The sequence below is a fragment of the Diorhabda carinulata genome, chromosome X (assembly GCF_026250575.1).
Source record: "Diorhabda carinulata isolate Delta chromosome X, icDioCari1.1, whole genome shotgun sequence".
Classification (NCBI taxonomy): Eukaryota; Metazoa; Arthropoda; class Insecta; order Coleoptera; family Chrysomelidae; genus Diorhabda; species Diorhabda carinulata.
In genome coordinates, this window is record NC_079472.1 from 52,673,828 (window position 1) to 52,698,308 (window position 24,481).

The 24,481-nt window shown below is 30.6% G+C and overlaps 1 protein-coding gene across 1 annotated transcript in view; it reads right to left on the minus strand.

Annotated features, from left to right (window-relative positions):
- The window catches only part of LOC130901506 (solute carrier family 41 member 1-like), a 90,314-nt gene extending 73,121 nt beyond the window's left edge, over positions 1 to 17,193 (minus strand). The window contains exon 1 of the mRNA XM_057812950.1: positions 17,159 to 17,193. The gene's annotated coding sequence lies outside the window, so the exon portion shown is untranslated. The remainder of the gene's footprint in view (positions 1 to 17,158) is intronic.
- Between the last annotated feature and the right edge of the window lie 7,288 nt (positions 17,194 to 24,481).

Here is a 24,481-nt window from a genome sequence, read left to right on the forward strand (position 1 = left end):
TATTTTTCTTAACAATTTCTTAGTTACATGTAACAAATCAAATCAATCTAAATGTTAATAAAAATGATAATTATACATTTATTCATAAATTATAACCTTAATATTACGAGTTTTTGATCGGAACTACTAGTAAACCTCAGATAATCTCTGACCACGCGCTCTACGCCCTCTATACCGAAAACAGTTGGAGGTATAAAAAATGCTAGGTACAAAAGTTGTAGGAAATTGAATCCTCTACATTATTTATCTAATATAAATAGCGTGAAACCCAAAGAAAACGAGATATTTGCAAAAAATATGAAAAGAATTTATTTTTGTGACCTTTGACTTCAAAACTGGCGACAATTCAATTATATGTGAATTTGGACAATAATTTTAGGATACAAAAATACAAATTTTCTTGTGGTAATATACTGAGTATGTCGATTTTGCGAGGTAATCACCTAATTTGGCCTAGGATGACTGGACTAAGAATATTTCATATCTAGAGCCAAATACTTTCGGTGTATTTGTAAAAGCTGCACTGAACCATTTTGATACATTTGTTCAAAATGTTGAATTATCTTTTTTTTGTAAAAAAATACCATTGTCGATAAATAGTTGATAATTAAAAAGGGTCCTCTTCTTTTAAATTGTATCTAAAAGCTTCATTATTTTTGTTGTATAAACGATTCTATACATATTGCATATGAGAAGAAACAGTAAAAAATCGAAATGACATATGTGGTTGTGAATGAAAGATTGTGAGTGAAAATTGACAATTTGTCTGACAAGGTTACCACGTTATGGTAAAAATTTTTTCTGTTAGAATCAGCCACGTGTTAATAATTTTTTTGTTTTAATAAATCCGACATATTTGGCTTGTCGGACGCGTCAAGTGATCCATTATTTTTGCCTGACAATTTTTTTTTCGTTAATCACTTGACAAAAACAATTGACTAAAACAGGATCCCCAATGTGGTTATTAATTTTTTCTTACATAAAATTGACAACTTCGAGACAATTCACTATTATTATGCACCAACTCCGACATTTGACCAACTCCACCCAAATAACAGATACAAAAAGTTTTAACGGTGTGGTCATATATAAAAAAATGTAATTGGACCCAAGGATTAATAAATTGAACTCTAGCTAGCAGTTTCAATTTTGTGGTTTGACATTATTCTATTATGAAAAATACGCCAAAAAACGTGCATTTTGTGAGAATTTTTTTCTGATTATGTTTGTTTATAACAAATTGATGAGCAAATTGACAATTAAATAATTAATCATGATTTTTCTACCAAACAGTTTGAAAGTTTTAATTATGATTTTTAAAAGCAAAATTATTTTTCATTTAATTAACTTAACAATCAAAATAAAAAAAATGATTTTAAACAATTATAAACTAAAATTAAGAAATATTTTTTCAAATCATATTTTCCTCTGGACGATAAAAAAGCAAAAAAAGTTTTCAGAAAATATTGAACTTCTCTATTTGTTTAAAGCAATTTCATAAACAAATTATGTAAAAAATTCATAACCCATGTTAATTATTACATTCGTTAAATGTGAAGGGAGTCATTGATTTGAAAACAAATTTAACGACCTTTTTCCATATATTTAATTTTGCAATAATTATAAGAAATAATAATTGACAAACTAATAAACTTTTATCGCAGGAACTCATTAAGTTAATACCAAAAGGGCTCCACAAAGTTTAAAATACATAGGCCAATTATGTATATCTTTCATCGCATTATTTATGGCAATATAGATAAGTTAGTTAACAATTAAATAACTTTTTCAAAACTAATGATTACACTTCTTTATCTAGGGGGCTCGATTCTTTCAAGAGTTGAGAAGAAACTAGTATTTTTGCAAATTTTTGAAATATGTTATAAAAAATAATTTTTTTGATGAACTCATTTTAGCGTCGGCGCGCGTCTGCCGTAACAAACGCGTGGAGCCCTATTTTCAACATTAAATTAAACTTGTAAATAATGGACACAGTTCCTAAAGTTTGAACATTTTTATCGGAAATTTCCTCCTCTTTCACGAGCTTTTCTCAAAATTGCTTGAATATTAATATCCTTCAGAAACATAGTTCTAGAGGTGATTCCGAATCTAATAAGGTATCACTATGGTTTCTCGCGGATAGTGCTTACACGTCGTAAGATGTCTTCAATATGAGGATAGATTATAATGTAATATAAAGTCTATACAATTCGAGATACTCTAATTTATCTAATTATGTAATTTTGTAAACATAGAACCAAACTAAAATATTTTTTGGTATGCACAGTTTATAACTTCTATTTATAAGTCGCATTAAGCGAGTCTTGTCTATCGGTGACGGAAAAGACGCTCCCAAAATATTATTCTAGTTTATGTGATGTAGAAGATTATAATTTTGTGCGTGGGATGTAGAACCCTAGTAGCACAACTAGCTTTATTAACGAAAAATAACCGTTTACATAACAATTTTCGGAAGCTGAATGGTACACAAAATAGAAACACGTTTAAACATTATTTAAATAGTTTTTTTTTCTGAATATGATCATCTTACTCGACCGTTTTATTGAGGTGGTCAAAACATTCACAAAAGAACAATTATATAGAGCTACTGTAGAATCACAAGAGAACTCTTTTCTAGCTATTTTGTTTTCCTTACAAGCCACTACTCAGTAATTATATTATATCAGTAGAGAATTATATTTTACCACTTTTTACTCATCATTTAAGAGAGTTGAAGATTTATATGTACGAGGTGCATTATTTGAGATATTTCTTCCACCAAAATTCACCAAAAAAATCCGCTTTACTGTGTTACTAAGATAATTTCAAAAACGAGACCCCCATTGAATGCAAGCAAATTCAACTATCGATATAATTCTTTCAAAGAAGAAAATTGAAATTTAAATGCTGTTGAAGACTTTTATCAAAATCAGACACAAATTCTTTGAAAATGGGCTAGTTGTGAATATATAAAATGAAAATCTAGTTTCAGCAAAATTTACCAACAAAATCCACTTTACTGTGAAACCTATCTCAGATAATTTCAAAAACGACAATCCCTCCGTTGAATGCAAGTAAATTAAAGTATCCATATAATTATTCCAAGTAATAAAATTGAAATTTGAATGCTGTTAATGACTTTTATCAAAATCAAAGACTATTTTTTTAAAATGGGATAGTTCTGATTGAATAAAAATTTCCTTTCACCAAAATTCACCAACAAAATCCACTTTACTGTGAAACCTGTCTCAGATAATTTCAAAAACGACAATCCCTCCATTGAATGCAAGTAAATTAAAGTATCCATATAATTATTCCAAGTAATAAAATTGAAATTTGAATGCTGTCAATTACTTTTATAAAAATCAAAGACTATTTTTTAAAAATGGGATAGTTCTGATTGAATAAAAATTTCCTTTCACCAAAATTCACCAACAAAATCCACTTTACTGTGAAACCTGTCTCAGATAATTTCAAAAACGACGAACCCCCATTGAATGCAAGCAAATTCAACTATTCATATGATTTCTTCAAAGAAGAAAATTGAAATTTAAATGCTGTCAATTACTTTTATTAAAATCAACCACAATTTTTTTGAAAATGGACTAGTTCTGAATAAATAAAAAAATGAAAATCTCCTTTCACCAAAATTTACCAACAAAATCCACTTTACTGTGAAACCTGTCTCAGATAATTTCAAAAACGACGAACCCCCATTGAATGCAAGCAAATTCAACTATTCATATGATTTCTTCAAAAAAGAAAATTGAAATTTAAATGCGGTTAATGACTTATCAGAATCAAAGACAAATTTTTTGAAAATGGACTAGTTTTGAACTAGTAAGAAAATATTATCATGGAAATGATATGATAATAAAAATTGTTACTTATACCATTATTGATAATTACTTCACAGTGAAAGAATATGGCTAAAAGTGCCAATATTACAATGACACTACATTCTGATCAATTTATTGCCCTATGTTGTATTACGAATCGTACAACTGATTTAAAAAGAAAATAGAAAATATCATATAAAGTTAATATGAGTTAGATAGATAGACCATCATACTACATATATAATAAAGTTGAAATTATATATTAACTGTTGGGATTATGGATTATGTCCTTACCGTCTTAAGGATCGGAGAGAACTAACTACCTATTACCTAAACTTCATATATTTTAGTATGTTATCGATTTTATTCTATTTAAACTTACACCTTCTTTTATGACCCCTAGGAAATACTAAAATATATTTTTGAACAAGGTTAAAAATGTGATTTTCAGATGTTTCAAAATAGAAAACTTTACTTACAAAATTATATTAGAGTTGATATTATAAAAGTAAAATATCTTGAAATAGAAGGATTTTTGCATTCAATATTCCCATAATCACAAACTTCAATAACTACATCAATTCATTTATTCCCACGAATCATTTGAAGATCTCTTAAACAGAAAGCAGGTTCTGGATAAAAACGATGGACCTATTAAATGACTTTAACGTTTTTCTTGAGGATCCTAAAAAACAACAATAAAGCTGTTTCAAGAAAGCTTGGGAATCAAGTAGAATAAACGTTCGTGAAACATACATCCATCACCGAAAGGTTCAATAAGTTAATACGTACTCCAAATAATCCTTTATTAAAAACCTATAATGTCACACAGCAGTTATATGATATTTATGAAACAATTTGGTAATAAAAGACAGCTGTGTGTTACTTGGGAAGGTAACTAAGATCAATCAATGAGAATTTTTACTGCATCTCTTCAAAAAAAAGGTATCCAGTTAGAGCATTGTATGCAATCACAAAAAAGAAGTAAGCTATCATCAAAATATGGATATGAGGAATATTTTCCTCAATTTTCCGTGAACTTTAATAGAAGTGAATATAATATCCTCTGAGGAGGTTGCTTTTTCGATATTATAATATATAATATCGAATTCCAAATAAGGTTGAAAAGTAAATATTTCAAAACGAATAGAATACAGTGTATTTGGGACATAAGAAGGTAAGATTTTCCAAAATTTGTGAATTTTTTTTTGTGAAAGGTAAAAATAAGGAACCAAAAACTTTTTGAATTTTTCACATACATTTTGAGGTTATTTGGAATAGGTATGAATACAAAAGTTGTAGATCTTTTTATTACCAACAATTCGGAAGGGGACTTTTCTCCATGGGATTTGTAGTTTTGCTGTCAATCGAGATAAACCGTTTTTTACCCTTAAAATCTCACTCTTTTGGAAAGGTAACTAACATCAATCAATAAGAATTTATACTGTATCGCTTTAAATAGCTGGATGCATTGGATGCAATAAGTTTTCAGAACAAAGAAGAAAGCTATTCTCAAAAGATAGATGCTACAAATATTTTTTTCTACGTTTTTTTCATTCATTGCATTCATCAAGAATATAATTTCTGAATTGGTCAAAAAGCGTTGAAAAAAGTGCCGTAACGTGTCATTTTTTTAAGCAATTATAATTTTTTTTTCAAAATAGTGGGCTGTGACGCTTTCTTTCTCATGTCAATTCGTTTCTCCGATAAACTGTCACACTTTTACTTCTTGATATTCGTTCAAGAAAATCCGTTTTGTGTCTAATTAACAGGAGTGTAGTGTTATTATTAGCGATGGAGAGTAATAGTGAAGAAAGGTTAAACTGCACACCAGAGGATGTTGTTGAATCGACTATGTTTCTTCTCCCTGAGAAATTCGGGGAACAGTTTTTAAAGGAATATAATCTTCAACATAGTCTTCAACATTTTGGTCGTCTTATTGAAAACTGAAAGGTACTCTAATGGTGAATAACGACACAGACATCAGTAAATACTTGAAGCTCATTGCATATTTGAAAAATACATCAGTTGGCTATAGACCCAAAAAATCTAAAACTAATAGAAGTGACTATAATATGTAATACATTTTTTCTCTAGATTATCATCTTGACGATTGAAGCATTTTATCATATCTGTGAATAAACCATCCCTTTTTATTGTTCCTGCTGTTGATAAGAAGTGAATTGTCACTCTCGTCAATATAGGGACTATATTCGATTTCAAAAATGTACCAAGCGCTAATTTTCAAAGCGTCGTGGAGTTCACGCAGTATAAACATACACTAATTTTTTTCTGGGCTGAATAAAGTCTATACGTAAAATATCTTTTTGATTCCAAAATATAACCATAACCTCAATTGAATTTTGTGGGTGTCTTTAGAGAAATTGTGGGCATTCAATGTTATGACAATTGCGTTTTTAGACGTTTCATATTGAACTTATGTCTTCATGAATATTGTAATGCTCAATTTATTCAACGAATTTTGTAGCCTTCAGTTTACATTTATGGAATATTTTCTGTAGAGCAACTGCTCAATAATGATTGATTACAGGAATTATATAAAAACTTCAAATTCAAATGGTATTTCACTCATCATGAATTTTCCATTGTTTTAGAAGTTTCATTAACAATGTCAGATGTATCGACAAGTTTCCGTCTGAGACCCCCTTTATCAGGCAACATCAGTTCGAGCTTAAAAATGAATTTATGGACGATTGAGGTCAGGATGTGGAAAGAGATGAGTTTTTAAGGGTAAAAAACGGTTTCTCGAATTCCAGCAAAACTACAAGTCCTATGGAAAAAAATTAAATGACAAGTTGTAGGTAATGAGAGCAACTACAACTTTTTCTCTCAAACGTTACTCACATAACCTCTCAAGTTGTGAGAGAAATTGAAATAACCGAGTGTGTGGTTTTTTAATTTTATCGGTTACAAAAAAAATTTTGTTTAACGAAATTTGGTGGAAACTTTCATTTTTATGTCCCAAATATACTGTAGTTTATTTGATTTCAAAAATTTTTTCACTTTATTTTGTCTTAATATCGAAAAAGTAAACATAGGTGGAAAAATTATTTTCTAAACAATGAAAATAAAAAACCAAAAACTAGGTTTTCCAAAATTTTCACATAATTTTGTAAAAGTCTAAATTCTACTACCTACAACTTCGCCATTTGACTATTTCCTATAGGACTTACTTCCTTACCCGACCTCCTGTAAATTATTGTAAGTTTCATTTTTATTATCTTTTCTAATAAGTTTCATCCCACTATCTTTTTTTGTTTAAAAAATTATCGACCCTGGTTTACTTATATCAACTGAGTTTATAAGAATTATTGGAGGCCCAAGCTGAACAACAATAAAACATTGTTCAAACAGAAAATAAATGTCAACTCAAATACTATGATACAACTTACTCTGCTATCAGTTTTCTTGTAGTTTGAAGATCAAAAAGCAACCTTCAATATTTGATAGAGTAATAATCATTTTAAATCCGTCGGCTATATGTTTTGTTATAAACTTAAGGTCAACAAATAACACCGTGATGAAAAAAGTATATTGCAAAATTTTTTATTATTGTTAATTACATAGTATACCTGAGGTTGATTTCGTTAATTATTTGTTTGCTTTGAACTTCTAACCAAACGCCTTATCTTTACTACTAGAATAATTGTTATTACTCACAAGGAAAATCCCCTTCCAGCAGACAAGTGGAAAATATTTATTTAACAACAAAGGCTCATTACTAGTTTATATTGTAATATGTATAAACATTACTATCGAGTAATTATGACATAATTGTATTTTTACACTGGTAAAACATGTGCAGATATAAAAACATGAAATTGGACAACAAACTACAACTGTGAATAAAATGCAAAATCGGTTTTTCAAATTTTTAGTTTAATTCAGATCATGTGGAAGTAGTGGAATTGAAATATTTATTAATGGTACTTTGTGTTTGTAATCTATGTATTGCATATATTCTTTTAGTCTTCGATTAAGCAGCAGTACAGAATATCGATTTGATTAATGAAGATGGATGGAAAAGAATCTTCCTAATGTTTCACAGAATATGCTTTTGTCTCCGTCTTCACCTCTCAATTTATTTGAAATTATTCATCACCAATCCGTTTTCACTTATTTTCCCCAAAAATTGCGGTCGTTTTTTTCTATTTTTTGAACTGTATTCTTGTTTGTAGAGTAGAATGATCTACACAAGTTTCATCTATCGACGACTAGGTTCAATATTCATTCCAAGAGAACTTTTTATCAGCATTGATCAGTCGTGGCACCTTCTTTGTAGGTAGATTTTCCATATGCAACCGTTCATGTCAAATACTGCATATCCGTTGGGTTAAAGTATTTACTGCATTAGTTTTTTCACCAAATTCTCAGTAGACAATCGATGTGTACAGGGGCGTGGATTTTATAACTGTATTCATATGACCACTTTTTAAAACATAAACCAGTGGCGCGCTGTCATATTTTTTACGCTATTGGAGCAAATTCTTTTTTTAATTTTGTTTTAAATTGCGACATTATTTTTAGTTGAAGAACTAATAACCTTTTATGGAGCTAAAATAAACGGTATTATAGAGATTTAAATTTGCCTCTAAAACAAAAGTCTACAAGCACGTAAGTAATTTACTTACATATCATTCCATGGAACAAAGCATATTTTCTAGGATCCTTAATGTAACATTCATCAGACAACAATTCACTTGAATTTCTCTGGATTTTCAATCTTATTTTTCATAAAATTCTATCGTAATATTCTTAACTTCATTAAATGTCGGTTTAGAACGTCACCTCGTCCAAGGAACTGGATCAAATTCTCAATTCCACCAATCCACAACAAGAGATATTTATGTGTGCAACAATTACAAAAAGCTAGTATTTATTGCCGAAGATGAACAATACTATTTACACAATTCCATACAATATTTTTTATTCCATACAATATTTTTTCTACGTTCGAGCAAAAACTAAAGAAATGTTTTACCCAAGGTACTTAATATGAAAAAATAATTAAATCATCAGAAAATATTTGATAACTTATTAGCTCAATCAATTAACTTCAGGAAGATTAGAAAGGAATAATCATTTAGACAAAACTCGAGAAGTAATATGCTAGGAGTAATAATGAGACCAAAACTTTATTTTTATCATTAAGCAGTTATTTTTTCTCTTTAATTTTTCACACGTTCATCTCAAGATGAACTAGTACTCGTTATTTGTAAATTAACGATTTATTTACTGGAGGAGGGTATGAGGTTTTAGAAGTGGATTTCGTATTCGGGATGCCCTTTTCAGTTTTAATGTATCAATTCAACGATGTCTTGATATTAACAAAGAAGTTCGTACGAGCTTTAATAATTAGGAGAAGGCTTTTGATATAGCCCAACATGAAGAATTGATATGAATACTAAAAGAAGAACGAATAGATTACAGGGACCTCAAAATAAAAGAAACACTTTATCATAACCAGACAACCAAGATGAATATTGGAGAAGAGCTAACAGAAGAAATACATATAAAACGTGGAGTAAGACCAATATTATCATCAATACTTTTAAATATATATTCGGAAGTAATTATCCAGGAAGCACTAGCAGAAGAAAAGCGGGGATTCGAGTAAATGGAGTCCCAGTTAATAACATAAGATATGCTGACGACACTGTCTTAATAGCCGAGAATATACAGGATGTTTCTAGATTCAACTGACAACGCTCTACAGAGAGATCTCAATAAATGATTCATTTTTATATAGGAATACGAACAGGGAGTTCAAAATTTTAAATCAAAATCAAAAATTTGCCATAAATCAAGAACGCCTTCAAATTTTTTTTCAAATGATCAATATGATTCTTAATGAAGAAATATTTTGACATAAACAGACTTTGGAAACTTTATCCAGGTGCGTGCTGCAAGGTTAGTTGTCACTTTTATCCCCCTATTTACAAATTAATTAATTATTCATGTATTACATTAATAACAAGATTGATAATGGAAATAAAAATAATTATAGCACAAATTAAATTCAAACAACACTAGTTACAGTAGTTGTTCAAACTGTTGGTCGTTTACTTCAATATACACATTACACCGTTTTGTCTAACCAATCCATTTTTCTCTAAAACGTCTGTTTCAGTAATTTCTTACCGCTGCAGCAAAATGAACAGATGCCCCATCGTGTTGAAACCACATGTGTTGTCTAGTATTTAACGGTTCATTCTCCATCAATTCATCCAGCATTTCTTCCAGAAAGTAAAATATAATGCCCGATCAAGCAATCTCCAACCATACCCACCCACACATTAATCGAATATTTATACTGAGATCCCCTTTCACGAACAAAGTACGGATTTTCTTCATCCCAAAGTTCACTTAGGTCAAAATATTATTTTATTAAGGAGCATATTGGTCACCAAATTTGGAACAAAAATTCAAAGACGTTCTTCATTTATGGCAAATTTTTTATTTTGATTCAAAATTTTGAACAACTTATACCTCAGCAACTAGACCCCGTAAGGTTTCGTATTGCTATATCAAAATGAATTATTTATTGAGATCTCTCTGTGGTAGAGCGTTGTCAGAGCAATATAGAAACACCCTGTATATCTAAGAATAGAATAAATTGAAAATACAGTACTGTAGAAGTTTTAACTTCAAAATCATAAAAACATTGATATTGGACACGAGTGCATTGGATTGGGTGTAATTTCTTAAAATAAACCGAAGGAAAGTGTAAAAATTGTCTAGGAAGAGATTAAATACAGTTATTTTATCATCGCTGTTCAGTTTTTTTGTTAAATTAATTGGGCGATATATTACTATTGAAATATGCCACAATAAAAGATAGTTAACGTTTATCTTGTAGAGAAATTTATTAGAATTCTTTGAGTCTCTATTCAAGTCATGAACATTTTAACAAATACTTATTTTCAGATGACTACAGAGCGGTCGTTGTATTTCACATCGAATTAATTAAAAAAATGTTAACGTAAATTGTCTTGTCGTCTAATTATAATTTGAACACCATAAATTTACAACACCGTTCGGAATACAAAATATCTTTATCAGTGAATTAAACAAAGGAGAAAAGGTATTCAAGCTGAAATAATGGAGTTTTAAGGTTCATTATATTTGACATGTGTCGAATATTTTAACGAGAAATTAATTATTTGGTTACGTCGAATAAGTATGGTGAACGTAAAGCATACAAGGGTCTAATTAACTGAATAATGGTTGGTGTTTTCTACCAGAGCCGACAAAAATTCTTTTAATTTATAATACACACATAAAAAAACGAAATATTACGTAATTTTGCTTAGCACAATCTTTTGATTCGAATTTTTTTTCTCAACTCAATCACCTTTAATGAGATTCTTTTTTAATTTATGTAGGTATCTACACAATGAATCAACCATAAAATACCAACATGTACCTGCTGGCTATTTTGCTGTATTTTCCATTAATTTCCGGATCTTAGAAAACTTTCCAATGAGAAATTGAGCTTGTATTGAAATCGAAGTTTATGTAAATTTACAAAATAAATTTTCTTAACCTCAAATGCTATTTAGATCAAAAACTAATTTTTTTCTAGAGAAATTCTCGGAGCTAGCCATGTTTTAATCTCAACTTTGTACATATGGTAATAATGTATACAGGGTATTCCAATTGAGATATAGAGGGTCATCCTTGATTTTGTTAAACAATTCTTCAAAACGTCGATTTTTTAGAGTAAGTCCTATTGAAAAAAATGTGTGGATTTTTCCTAATTCCAATTGTCACAACAGTTTACCCTGCTTCATCAAATGAAAACATAAGCTCTGGGTTAACAAATGAGTGTGATAATTTATTTATTCATCATATAATTTTAAAATCTATTTCCCACAAATGAAAATATATAATTTGTAATGAAACAAATGTTTATTTTATTACAATTAATTTTAGAATTTCGTGAAAGTCCTTATTATGTTTCTTCAAATGAACGTAGCCGTCTCTAAAGTTTTTCTTGGTGTTTTAGGAACTTGAAAGTACTTCAGCTTATGTACGAGAGCTGCTACTTAATTTTTGAGAGGAAGAAATGAAACAAATATTTATTATTAGATGTAGCTTTATTGTTAATTCAAATATTCCCCATTAAGGTGAATACACTTTTATGCGTTTGAAACAATTTTCTAATCGTTTCGTCCATTCCGATTTTTACCAAAACATGTGATTGGAACGCGTCAACCGCTTTTTAAGATGTAGAAAAACGTTGACCTTGCAATTTATTTTTGATCTGAGCTGATAAGCAAAAAAAATCGATGTTTTGATTGAACATTCGTCTTCTGCGATTGGTTTCGATGATTTCGAGCACTTCTGTCAAACGAATACTGATGTACCATTTAGAATTGTCCGTTTTACGTTTGCTTCAAAGTGCTTCGTGAGCGAACAATTTTGTTATTCGAGGTCATTTCGCCTATGGGATCACATTTTGGTTACTTTAATCAATTTTTTCCTAATACCCAAAGTTTCTTTCGTTTTGGAACAACAGGTATACATAAATTAAATGCAAAAAACCCAAGCTCGCTACACGTGAGCAGATATCGCTGCTACAGACAGACGGACGGACGAAATGCTAGTTATATCCCATTTTTTTGTAGAAAATATGCTAAAAATTACCCACTCACACAAGTGTTACTGTGATTTTATTGAAATATAGCTGAATATTTTTTTGTGTCCAAAATAAGTTGTTGAGCTCATATATTCAAGTCTTTGTAGCTTAATTTATATGTGATAGTGCCATACTTTGAACATAATTATTTTGATAAAAAGGGATATTTTCCAGCAGAACAGAACTAAATAATAACAAATATAATATTGTATTGGCAGGAAAACACACCTTACACGGAAAAACTAACGACAACATAAAATTTCGTCTTAATATCAAAAAGAAGATCAAAAATGATACAAGATGCAAGATCATGCGGAGGGACAGGTGTTGAGACTGATTATCACTTGGTAATAATCAAAATTCAATTAAGAATGGTAAATATAGTGAACAAGATGAGAGAAAAGCAACTACAAAAGAGCAAAGAAAAAGATACTATTGATGAGCAATGGAAAGAGATTACGAAATGTACAATAAAAAAAGAGAAGAGGAAGCTAGGTTGGAATGGCTACGAACTATGAAATAAGATGATCATAATATATGAGGTATATTTTTTAAGTAAGTTAAAAAAAGAAGTGCAAATATATCGCAATAATTTTATTTTTACATGAAAGCCTGTACCTTAATCTACTTTTCTACATAATTTCTACATACTGTATCACAACTGTTTTGACTTCGTTATCGTCTTGAAGACGACTCATAATGTTTTGTCCGTAAACTTCACAATCGTATAACAGCCCATACTTCACAATCGGTGGGACGATTGTCGGAGGCATTTAAACACTCAGTAAACAACGTACACAATGAAAAATCAGACTGTAATGACGTCAGTGCGTAGATAAGAGATATAGGTAACCAGCGCGCATGTGCGCGACCTTGGGGTTGCGGCGGGGAATCCAAAAATGGTACTTACTTAAAAAATATGCCTCGTATATAGAAAAATAAGAAAAGAGAGTACAAAGATATCAAAAACAAAAAATAGAATAATCAAATGATAATGAAAATAATGTAAAATTATACCAACATTTGAAGAAATGGAACTACAACAAATATTAATGAACAAGAATGGAATCAGTATTTCAAAAAATTATTCAGGGAAGGAGACAGTGATGGTGATATAAATGACAATGATACAATACTAGAAAATGAATAAAAACTAACAGAAGCGGAATGTAATGACATAATCAACAAACTGAAACACAATAAAACATGAGGACCAGACGAAATAGTGAATGAACTAATAAAATATGGGGAAGATAACCTAAAGTACAAAATATTCATGATCATAGAAAATAGAAGCAATGCCGAGCGAGTGGTCTACTGTATTGACTACACCAATAATGAAGAGAGGAGATCCCAACATATGTAGTAATGGTAGTAATAGAGGTATTAGTTTGCTCAATACCGTTTACAAAATACTAACAATATTAATGAATGATAGACTGAAAATCAACAGTATATGCCATACATACTCTAGAACAAGTGATCGAAAAAAGCTATGAGCCCAACATTAATATGCAAATGCTTTCCATCAGCTTCAAACACCCATTCGACAATCTGAACAGGAGGACAATTATGAAGGACATGGAAAAACTACAAGTACCTCAAAAGTTGATACGATGGGTGAAAATGACTATGCTAAATTCTAGGGTAAGGGTAATAACAAATAACGGACCACCTGAGGAATTTGAAATTAATGCTGGGGTAAGGTAGGGTGACGGACTCTCAGCGGTATTGTCTAACATTGCAGCTGAAGACATAATAAGGGAATGTGCTATCGATGAAAGTATCAATAATAAATTAATACAAGTAAGAGCATATGCTGATGATTTAACTCTATTAGAAAGAGACCGAAAGAGTCAAGAGAATACGTTGGAAAAAATTGTGAGAGGAGCAGGAAAACGAGGATTGAAAATAAATCAGAAAAAGTTAAAATTTATGGAAATTGACAGGAAGAAGGAAGTTCACAAACAAGAAACAGTGAAAACAAATGACCTAAGCTTCGAAGTAATCGACTCCTTAAAGTACTTAGGAACAACAATAAACAACAAAATGACACAAAAAATGGAAGAAAACAAAGAATTCATGCGGGATATATGACATATAGGAAGTACAAAATTATAATACAGACCAGTAGAATTTGCAGAGCAACCAAATTAAGAGTCTATAAAACTACGGTAAAACCAGTAGATACATACGCCGCTAAAATTATGAGAATAACAAATATAGACGAAGATCAACTAAGTATATACCTATGAGAAGAGAATAATTAGGAAAATTCATGGACCAATGAAAGTTGAAAATAATGAGTATAGAAGACTAATGAACTATGAAATTAAGAATATATTAGTAACTGAAGATATAGTAAATACAATTACAGAATACAATGGTATTGACACATTAAAAGAATGGAAAAGCGGCAAGGTACAAGGAAAATTACAGAATGGAGACCCAACGAGAAAATATTGCCTGGTAGACTAAAAAATAAATGGGAAGATCAGATTGGGCAAGATATACAGAGTCTGGGTGTAGGTGACTGGAATAAACAGATGCAGGACAGAGAAAAAAGGTTTCACATTTTAATGCACTTCAATCAAAATTTTGACTATCACTTCCTCCGAATGTATAAGAGCAGTGAACATGATTTCGACTTCCATTACTTTTGTTGGTTGAGAGAGTTTTTGATTGTCCCTTATAGAAACAGATTCTGCAATTGTGAACAGAAGAATTTTACTCATAGTACGTTTTGTTAAGTAAAACGACCACACACATATTTCAAGTGACACATTACATTTCACTAGCGGTTTTAATGGAATGTTTTTCATGTGTAAACGCGCCGTATTTTTCATTTCCCGGGATATTAACATGGGAAGAAAGTCGCATCTCCTTAGTGATTTGCCGTAGATACCATACATTCATTTGAAGAGTTGAATGACAGGTTAGCGGCTCCAAGTAATGACGGGTACTGCTATTTGTTATTAAATGAATGCCGGTTAGAATTAAAATATTATTCATATTTATGATATGATCAAAAATTCAAATAATTCATGTTTGAAGGAACTTAAATGAAAAATGCGAAATAGGTAGTAGATAAAAATAAACATTTCAGTTAACCTTGGATGAAGATTGTTGCCAAAGGCACATTCATTATCGACTGAAGATTCTTGCCGGAGGCACATTCATTATCGATTGAAGATTCTTGCCGAAGGCACATTCATTATCAACTTTTTTTCAATAAAATTATTAAATAATAAAACATATAAATATACAGAGTGAGTTTTATATATTTATTTATAAGGGTTTTCTAATCTTTCCCATCTTACCATGCTACTGCCGTTATGTCTGCTGTTCTGGAGCGTTATTATATCATTTGATGATATTTCTGTCAATTTGTAGTATGGCCTTATTTACTTCTACAACTTAATTTTGAGATGATTTTTTCTCGAACCAAAACTTGTTCGGTATTTTATTTTTAAGGGTATCACAGATTAGGGCATGTTTTGAGAGAAGTTTGAGCTTAATGCTGGTAACTCCTCCACTGAACATTCTGAGTGAGGTATTTCCTCTCTCACTTCTCAGTTATATATCGAAAAGTGTATTTAGTGCAACCATTCGGAATGTTATCTTGGCTATATACAGGTTAGTCTTAGTTCCTTCAAAAGATTGCATTCGGGAGTGAGTAGATGATGTAAAATAATTTAAGAAAAAAAATTTCATACGACCGCTCGTTTCTGAGTTATGGCATTCAAAATTGCGAAATCAGAACATATATTTGAGTATACTTTCTAAGAAGTGTGTAAAAGTGCAAAGTGCCCACACCGAACGATCATTATAGTTTTTTTTTGTGTTGTTTTGATGAGTTGGAGGCTGACCAACTAAATTTTTCTACATTTCAATTTTTTCTTTATGTAAATAATACTATGTTGGAAAGTATGAACACCACCATGTATATAATGTCTTCAAAACATTGATAAAAGTGAAATTTTTCAGTATTGTAGAATAAATTTTTCTTTCGGAATGATGTAAGTGAGTATAGCCTATAAAAATAGGAACCTATACAGTACTTCTAGTGTTATTTCAGGTATTAGAATACTAGGTGACAAAATAATTCTTTTTCTAAGAAAGGAAAATTAAAAGCATGGGCTTATACAAATGTATAGGTAAATGGAATTATACTTTGAATCAATTAATTCGGTTTTTTTCAAATCTTTGTAAGTATTTTTGACTGCCTTTCTATGTATAACGTTCATACAAAAGCAGTATTCAGCTACAGGATGCCGCTCCATAGTACCGTTTAGCAATGTCAAAAAACTGTGTTTCCCAGAAGACGGATGTGAAGACATGGTTTTATCATTTAACCACCATGACTCTCACGTAAATTTTCTATTACGCTTCCTTCTAGTTCACTCTAAAATATTGTTTAGGGAACAAAATCTATCAACATTTAGGAATTTAAAACGTAGTACTGAAGATTATATTCTCAATTTCTCGGTATTGTATCGAAGTAAAATGAATTATTTCCCTTTCTTTCTTTTTTAAATACTATATAAATCTTTAAATTTATAATACATCGTACTACCAAAGTAAAATGTTCAGTGCTCCAATGAAGATATTACCTAATTGAGAAAGCAATTAAAGACTTTAACGATTGAAAACTTACCTTCTACCAAACGTCTTCATTACGACAACTCGTTAGAACGTCGTTTATTATCCCATCTTTTAATACACTTCATTTTCTACCACATCGTGGGTGATACTACCACTATAAAAACTAGTCTCTATTAGATTCATCGCTGACAGTTATAGCATTCGAATAAAGATTTTGAAATTGTTGCTCGTTAAAAAGCTTGTGATTACAAAAATAAAATTGGTTGCGAAAATGTTATTAATTGCGAATTCGTATTATATTAGCAATGCATATCGACGAATATTGAATTGCTTTTCCTCTGAAGAGCAAGGTGTGCATCGACCTGTCGATACTAACATCCCCAATTGCTTGCAATTTTAAGGAGATTAACCTCTAACTAGTTTCGACGTTATTACGTCTCATCGGAATGGTATAACAAGTTTCGTTCGGGCTTGAGACCTGAACTGAAGATAACGTCAAAGATTTTTCTTTATATTATATTATATTATATCTCCTATTTTCTTCTATTACTCATTACCATTGCGTTTATACGGGCTATTTAATTTTTAATTAAAGACCATCTCTGTTGAGCATTGTATGTCTCATTACCTTTCCCACAATTTCCATTTTTATGTTTTTTCTACAGACTTGATCTCCTCACATTATTTTTTAATATCGATTTTTTCAATGGGTAATATTCGTTATTATTTCAATAATTTTCGTAACCAATCAGTTGTAGTTCTTATCATAATGGTATAAATATCTTCGACAAAAATTGTTTAATAGTTTATACGAAACAAATTTAATTCCAAGATTTTCCTATGAGAACAATCTTGTATGCTTCACGTAAATCACAGAGATATTAAAGTTGACAATAAACGTACTGCACCTTCACAAGTGTTTGTATAACACCTAATTGAAAATGAGTTTTAAAAGTGTGTTTATTCATCCACTCAACGTTTATTACTGGTAATTTGAACAAATATTTCCCACAGTCAACATACTTTTATTATGTGTGAAAAGTAAACAATTTTGAAAATAATGTCGACTGTCAATCTATAATTGTATTCTTATGTGGGAATTGGCAATAAACTGTAAATATGGAGCTGCTACTGGAACGACTTTTATACTAATATACTTGTATACTAATGTAGTGCTTCATTGAAATAGTGCAGTCACTTAAGCTCAAAAAGGAGGTCAACTACGGTATGAAACGAAATAAATATGTATAAATTTCGATTTTGGTACTCTAAATTTTGTCTGAAAAGTCATATGAGGTCAGGTGTGAATGTTCTTAGATATTCGAGATCAAGTCGTGAAAATTGATTATTCTTCTTCTTCTTTTTCGGGGATTATAGTTGAATGTATTATACTAAGGCATTTTGACTTTTTAATGGAAAAGCTACTCAACAGTAAAAAATTATATTATTTCTTTCCTGCAAGAAGCGTTACAGACTTGCAAACTGTTTAAGAGAAATACAAAACGTTGCCAAGAAACTACATGCGTATCAAATATTAGACCAATAGTCAAATCAATCAGTCAAATCAGTAATCAATCAATACGTGGCTACCACGCAATGTGCACTTTCCCACGTATATATTTAAAAACAGTTAATACAGCTGGACTTTCACCCAAGACATTTATCATCCTTCGATCATCGTATCCCGAACAATTGCCTTAACAAAACAATTTTTCACCACTCGACTAACTGTAGCCTGAGAATTCCAAGTTGTCTTATTATAGGAATTCCAGGTCATCTTTTTTTAACCCTGCGGTGGTAGCGCCTCTTTTGAATACAAATTTGATAGCACCGGTTTCACCAGACCCGATAAGTAAATATGTATATATATATATAGATATCCAAAAATATTTTCCTTGCAATTACTATTCGAATATCTTCGTAGGTGTGAATACAGTTCGATAATAAAAAATATTATTCTCATATTTTTTTCACACATCTCTACATGCCTACATTTTGATGCAAAAAAATCAGTTTCTATTTTTAAAAATGATAGCAAAAATAATTAATTTGATTATTGATCGTAATAAATATTAACGTGTTTCAGGCATAAAAATGTATGACACTTTTTACAATAGTATTTTGATTTATTGTCATTTTTAAACTCAACACACATTTTTTCGTAGCAGTAGACACATTTGGCAAATTTTCTTCAATTATAATATTTGCTGCTTCTTAACGTCTATTTCTTACTTCCAATGATACATTTTGAGCTAATGATCTTTTCAAGTGTTCAATCTGGATATTTATTAGGTAGGTGCTGGTAACTTCTTCTTGGCTTTGGTAATTTAATATAATTATTCAGTAAAGGAAAATGGCAATCCAATCATTTGTTCTCATATAGTCTCTGGACAATTGGATGATTGCTGACGATTCGTGTTCTTCTTATTTAATGTCTTTAAGTTCGATATTTTTGCGGAAGTAATGATTCATCCGATAGAATTTGAGAAAGGGTTTACTCATAAATACGTTGTGTCAACTGGATGTTTTTTTTTTTCAACAATGTCTATTGGTAATTATTATTTTCAATTGATCTTACTTACCAAATATTATTGGACACAAATGATAGGAATCGAAATTTTGGTTGAAATTATAGGTACCTATTCGTAATATGTAAGTGATTCTACTATTAGAATAATAGCTAGACGATACGTTAATGGAAGGTAAAATAAGGGACACATTGTATCACTAAATATATGATTAACAGATAATGATGGTTCCCATCAGTAGTAATTCGCGTGATCTCCTCAAAAAGAAATATCGTTGACGACTAACTACTAGATTCACTCTTTTTTCTGAATGACTCTCAAGACATACGAGCACCGTCAGCGATTCTAGCGATACTCGTTCGGATCAAAACAGTTCCATAAGAATACCAAAAAAATAGTGCTCAACGATTATCGTTGAATGATCATCGTAGTAGTCTTACCGAGCAAAACTGACCTTTACACGAACCTAAGGCAGACGATTTCGATCCAAATGTTAACCAAATCACTCGAAGAAACGGCAATCCAGCGAATGTATTTCCAACGATGTCTTAGTCGACTCTAGTTTGGAGTTCGGGATTAGTTTGATAGCAGCTTTCGCCCCTTACTAAGTCCAGTATTTTTTTAATATATGAGTCTTGAGTAGTTTTTCGAATTTCGATTATTATATTACATACATACTCTTCATCCTTGATTCTAATACTCGCGCCCGCGCCCATAAATACATGATAGCTTCGATGATTTTGGTATATCGGTGAATTGTTTCGAAAAATGTATATTTCATAGTACACCAACTTCACTGAGACACGGCTCTTATGTGTAGTAACAAAAAATTTGTTTTAGCTCTACAGTATATAACATTCAAATAATGAAGATAACAAATAATTTTTTTTAATTTATAAGTTTATCGAGCTAGTCAAATAACGAGGAAGAAGTGAAAAAGAATCCATTCTACGTGGGGAGTCTCATAATTGTCAAATTTTTCATTTCTAGTTAGCGTAATTTCTTCGATTACGAACTTGAATACCGGTCCCATTAATTTTATTATTAATGGCGGCACGCTTTTTATTTTATTGCGCGTTTATTGTAATGTGATGCCTCGTATTTTTGATCCGTGTAATATATATTTTTTCAACTTTATAACTAAACGTAATGACTTAACATGATACAATGGTGCCGACAAGTAAATAATTTAACGTTTCGATGACTACTAAAAAAACTTTTTGTCAACGTAAAATTAAGTAACATTAGATGGAACATAATAATTATTATAAATCAAATGGCCGGTATCACATGTTGGAATAGCTGGAACGGAGACGCTGATCCTTTAGCAGTGCAGTACGGCGATTAAAATATAAGTTATGAATTGAACCTACATAATATTACTTAATAAGAGTTATAAGTAACCATATAGAGATTTATTTCACCACTCATGTAACGTATCCAAACATTTTTACCTCCAATCGCTTCGCAATTATTTAAAAACTATTAAATATTTATTATAATAGTTGTTAATGACAATTGAACAATTATTGTTGTTGATTGTGTCTTATAACTTAATGGTGATTGACAGATAAACTTCAAAAGATTGATAACTGATAATCGCCACCGATATTCGTAGTACGTTAATGTTTATATTTCCTAGAGAATGACTCACATAGCCTTTCACATGACATAACATGACATTTTTTGCTTCAACTAATATAGTGGTTGACGATCTAAAACAATGGTCAGTATGGTTCCGAAGATATTGAGTCATTTTACAAGCCTTAATATCGATTGTATTCAACCACATAGTTTTTCATGCATTTTCAATGTTTATTTTTAACAAAAAGAAAAAGGAAACCTATAAAAACGTGGTGGGAGACAAGAACTGCAGAAAATAAAGACACACTAAACAACTTTATACAGCAAGTAAGAAAAGAAATAGACAAAATGAAAACGAATCCATAAACCACTATCTAAGCGAACTAACAGATGATCAACCACTGATTATTTACTGCGTAAATGTACGAAAAAATTGAATAGAGCAATTCAACAGATTCCGCTAATTCGAATAGAAGATGGATCTTGGGTACGTGATCATCAGCAAAAGGCAAATGCATTTGCTTAATACTTAGAGAATATTTTCCAAACTACTGACATGGAAAATAATGATGAAAGTGTTAGTGACGATGAAGAAGAACATAAACCCCAAGAAACTCTTGGGATACTACTTAATAACAGAAAAATATTGTGAACCTCACAAACCTTATAAGTGCATCATTCAGGCTCCAATACATACCAATTGGAGTGATAATGATACCCAAACCAGGAAAACCAGTGCATAATGTAGAATCGATATCATTATCAACAATGATTTCAAAATTATTTGAGAAGATATCAGATTATAAGAATATAAACCATACTTGATCAAAACGAAATTATTCCCATTAGTTTGGCTTCCGCAACAGGCACTCTACAATAGATCAAGTGCATCGTAAATCAAATATGATAGATACATCTCTTGAAGAAAATATAATTTGCTCAGCTGTTTTTTTGACTTAGCAAAAGTATATGATAAAGAGTGGAAAAGGAGTTTTTTAAAAAATCAGAAAAATACTCACTTGTTAATAAACCTGTTAGAGTTGCACGAATATTCAGAGAGCTTGGACTGATTGCAGCTGTGGTTCCTCAAGGCAGTTTTTTGGAACCAATTCTGTACTATACTTGTGACATCCCTGTTACGCTGGCTTTGCAGAGGATACTGCAATACTAGCTAGCTGTCGGAGAATCAAATGTAGAGGTTGTCAAAATTCAATTAACAAAATAGATGTCTGGACTAACAAATGGCGTATTGGAATCAATGAGGGAAAATCTGTCCATATCAACTTCACCTATAAGAAGATAAACAATCTCCCAGTTTCACTATACGATAAGATTATCCCATATAAAAAAAACGGTCAAATATCTAGGACCACATCTAAGATGAAGCTAAAGTGGCAGGAACATATAAAAAAGAAAACAGAGGAATTGAAACTGAGATATGAACAACTACATTTGGCTTTTAGAAAAATGCTCACAACTTATAAACATAAGGGGCTAGTATACAAATGAATACTCAAACCTTTATGGACTATATAACTATGGGGCAGTACAAGGAAAGTAGTTATGCTTGCCTGCAAAGAATCTGAAATGGAATACTAAGGAATATAGTTAACGCCTCGTGGTATGTCTGGATTAAAGATATACACCGAGAACTATGAAAACAGTCAAAGAAGAGATAAAGAAGATTGCAGAAGGTCTCGAAGAACAACTTCATAACCACATGAACAACGAGATACTGGAACTTCTTGATAATCAAGACACACAACCATTGGAAATACAGTAAATTACTTGATAGATTAGGTTGAATGTAAAATAACAGTTAAACATACGATTAAGTGTACTGTTTCTCTCATGTAAAAATATTTAAAAGAGGATGTAAACTAAGATATTCGTGATTTGTGGTACAGAACATTTCTAGTACTACAAATGGACGTCTTGTTTCAATTTTGAAATCTGGATTATCCTATATCCTGAATGTATTGCTGGTAAATTTATGCATATTTATCTGTGATCAAATTCTGTATTTACTATTATCATGTGATTTCATGTGCATATATTTATAATTCTGTCCTCATTATTATTTTTCGTTTCTTCAGTTACCTCACTCTTGCATATTCCTAATCATACGTTATAACTGACTCCAGTAGTTGAGTGTCTGATGATCAGTACACTTTTCTCTATATCATCAATTTCCTCCAGTAATATTCTAATAAATAGTTTCTTTTCTTCTAACAGTTTCCTTTCTAATAATTCCATTTTGATTCTATTTATTCTTGTGTTTATATATTTACCGTTTCTAATGTATTTCCATCTTTCTTTCAAAAATTATCAAGAAAAACTAATTTTAAAACAGAAGACTAAAATCAAGGACATTTAGTAGCATTAATAATAGTTTTTATAGTATATTATTTCATTTTATCACTTATCATCTCTTTTACCTGTTTTTCCTTTACTTTGATAACTGTTCGAAGCTCTCATTGTTATACTTTTCTTATCATTGTTCAACGCAATTGTTCATTTATTTATTTTTATTATTATTCATATTTCTAGCATTTATTTTTCTATTATATTTCTTTTTATTTTTATGTTTTGTTCTATTCACTTCTTTGGTATCATTACTCTCATTTATATGCCCTTCCTTTATTTATCAAAAATTTTCAGCTCATCAGTTTTCTTAAATAATCTTTTTCGTTATGTCTAGAAATTTTTCTCATAAACTACTTGTTAAGTTAAACTGTTTAGATGCTCTTTGATGTCTTTTTTTCTGTTTCTTCTTGTAGCATTTTATTTTCCTTTCCAATTTTAATGCGTTTTTTAATGTTTCTCTCAAATTCGCTAGAATTCCTCCTTAAATCCTTCATTTCTATGATCATATTCAATTTATCGCCGTTTCCATATTTTATTAGTGCTATTCTTGCCATGTTAGATTCACTTTCAAATAAGTCTTCATTTTTTTCTTTTAAATCTACCTATTTCAGGAGAGTTACTTTCCATTTTGTCTAGTATATTCCCAATTCTGTGCTTTTATACCTATACTAAATTAGTTTACTTTAGATGAGTTTCCTATGATTGATCAGGACTTTTTGCGACCTGGCAACACTCCGTTTTAGGCCGTGAGTTACTTATTATCGTCTTTATCTGTTTAGTTATTTTATGGCGAGTTTTGGTCACTACGGACTACCTATTCAATTCTCCAAGTTCTATTTTTTTGTTTACAAATTCTTGTGAAACAGATATTTTCAAGTTTATATCTCATATCTAAT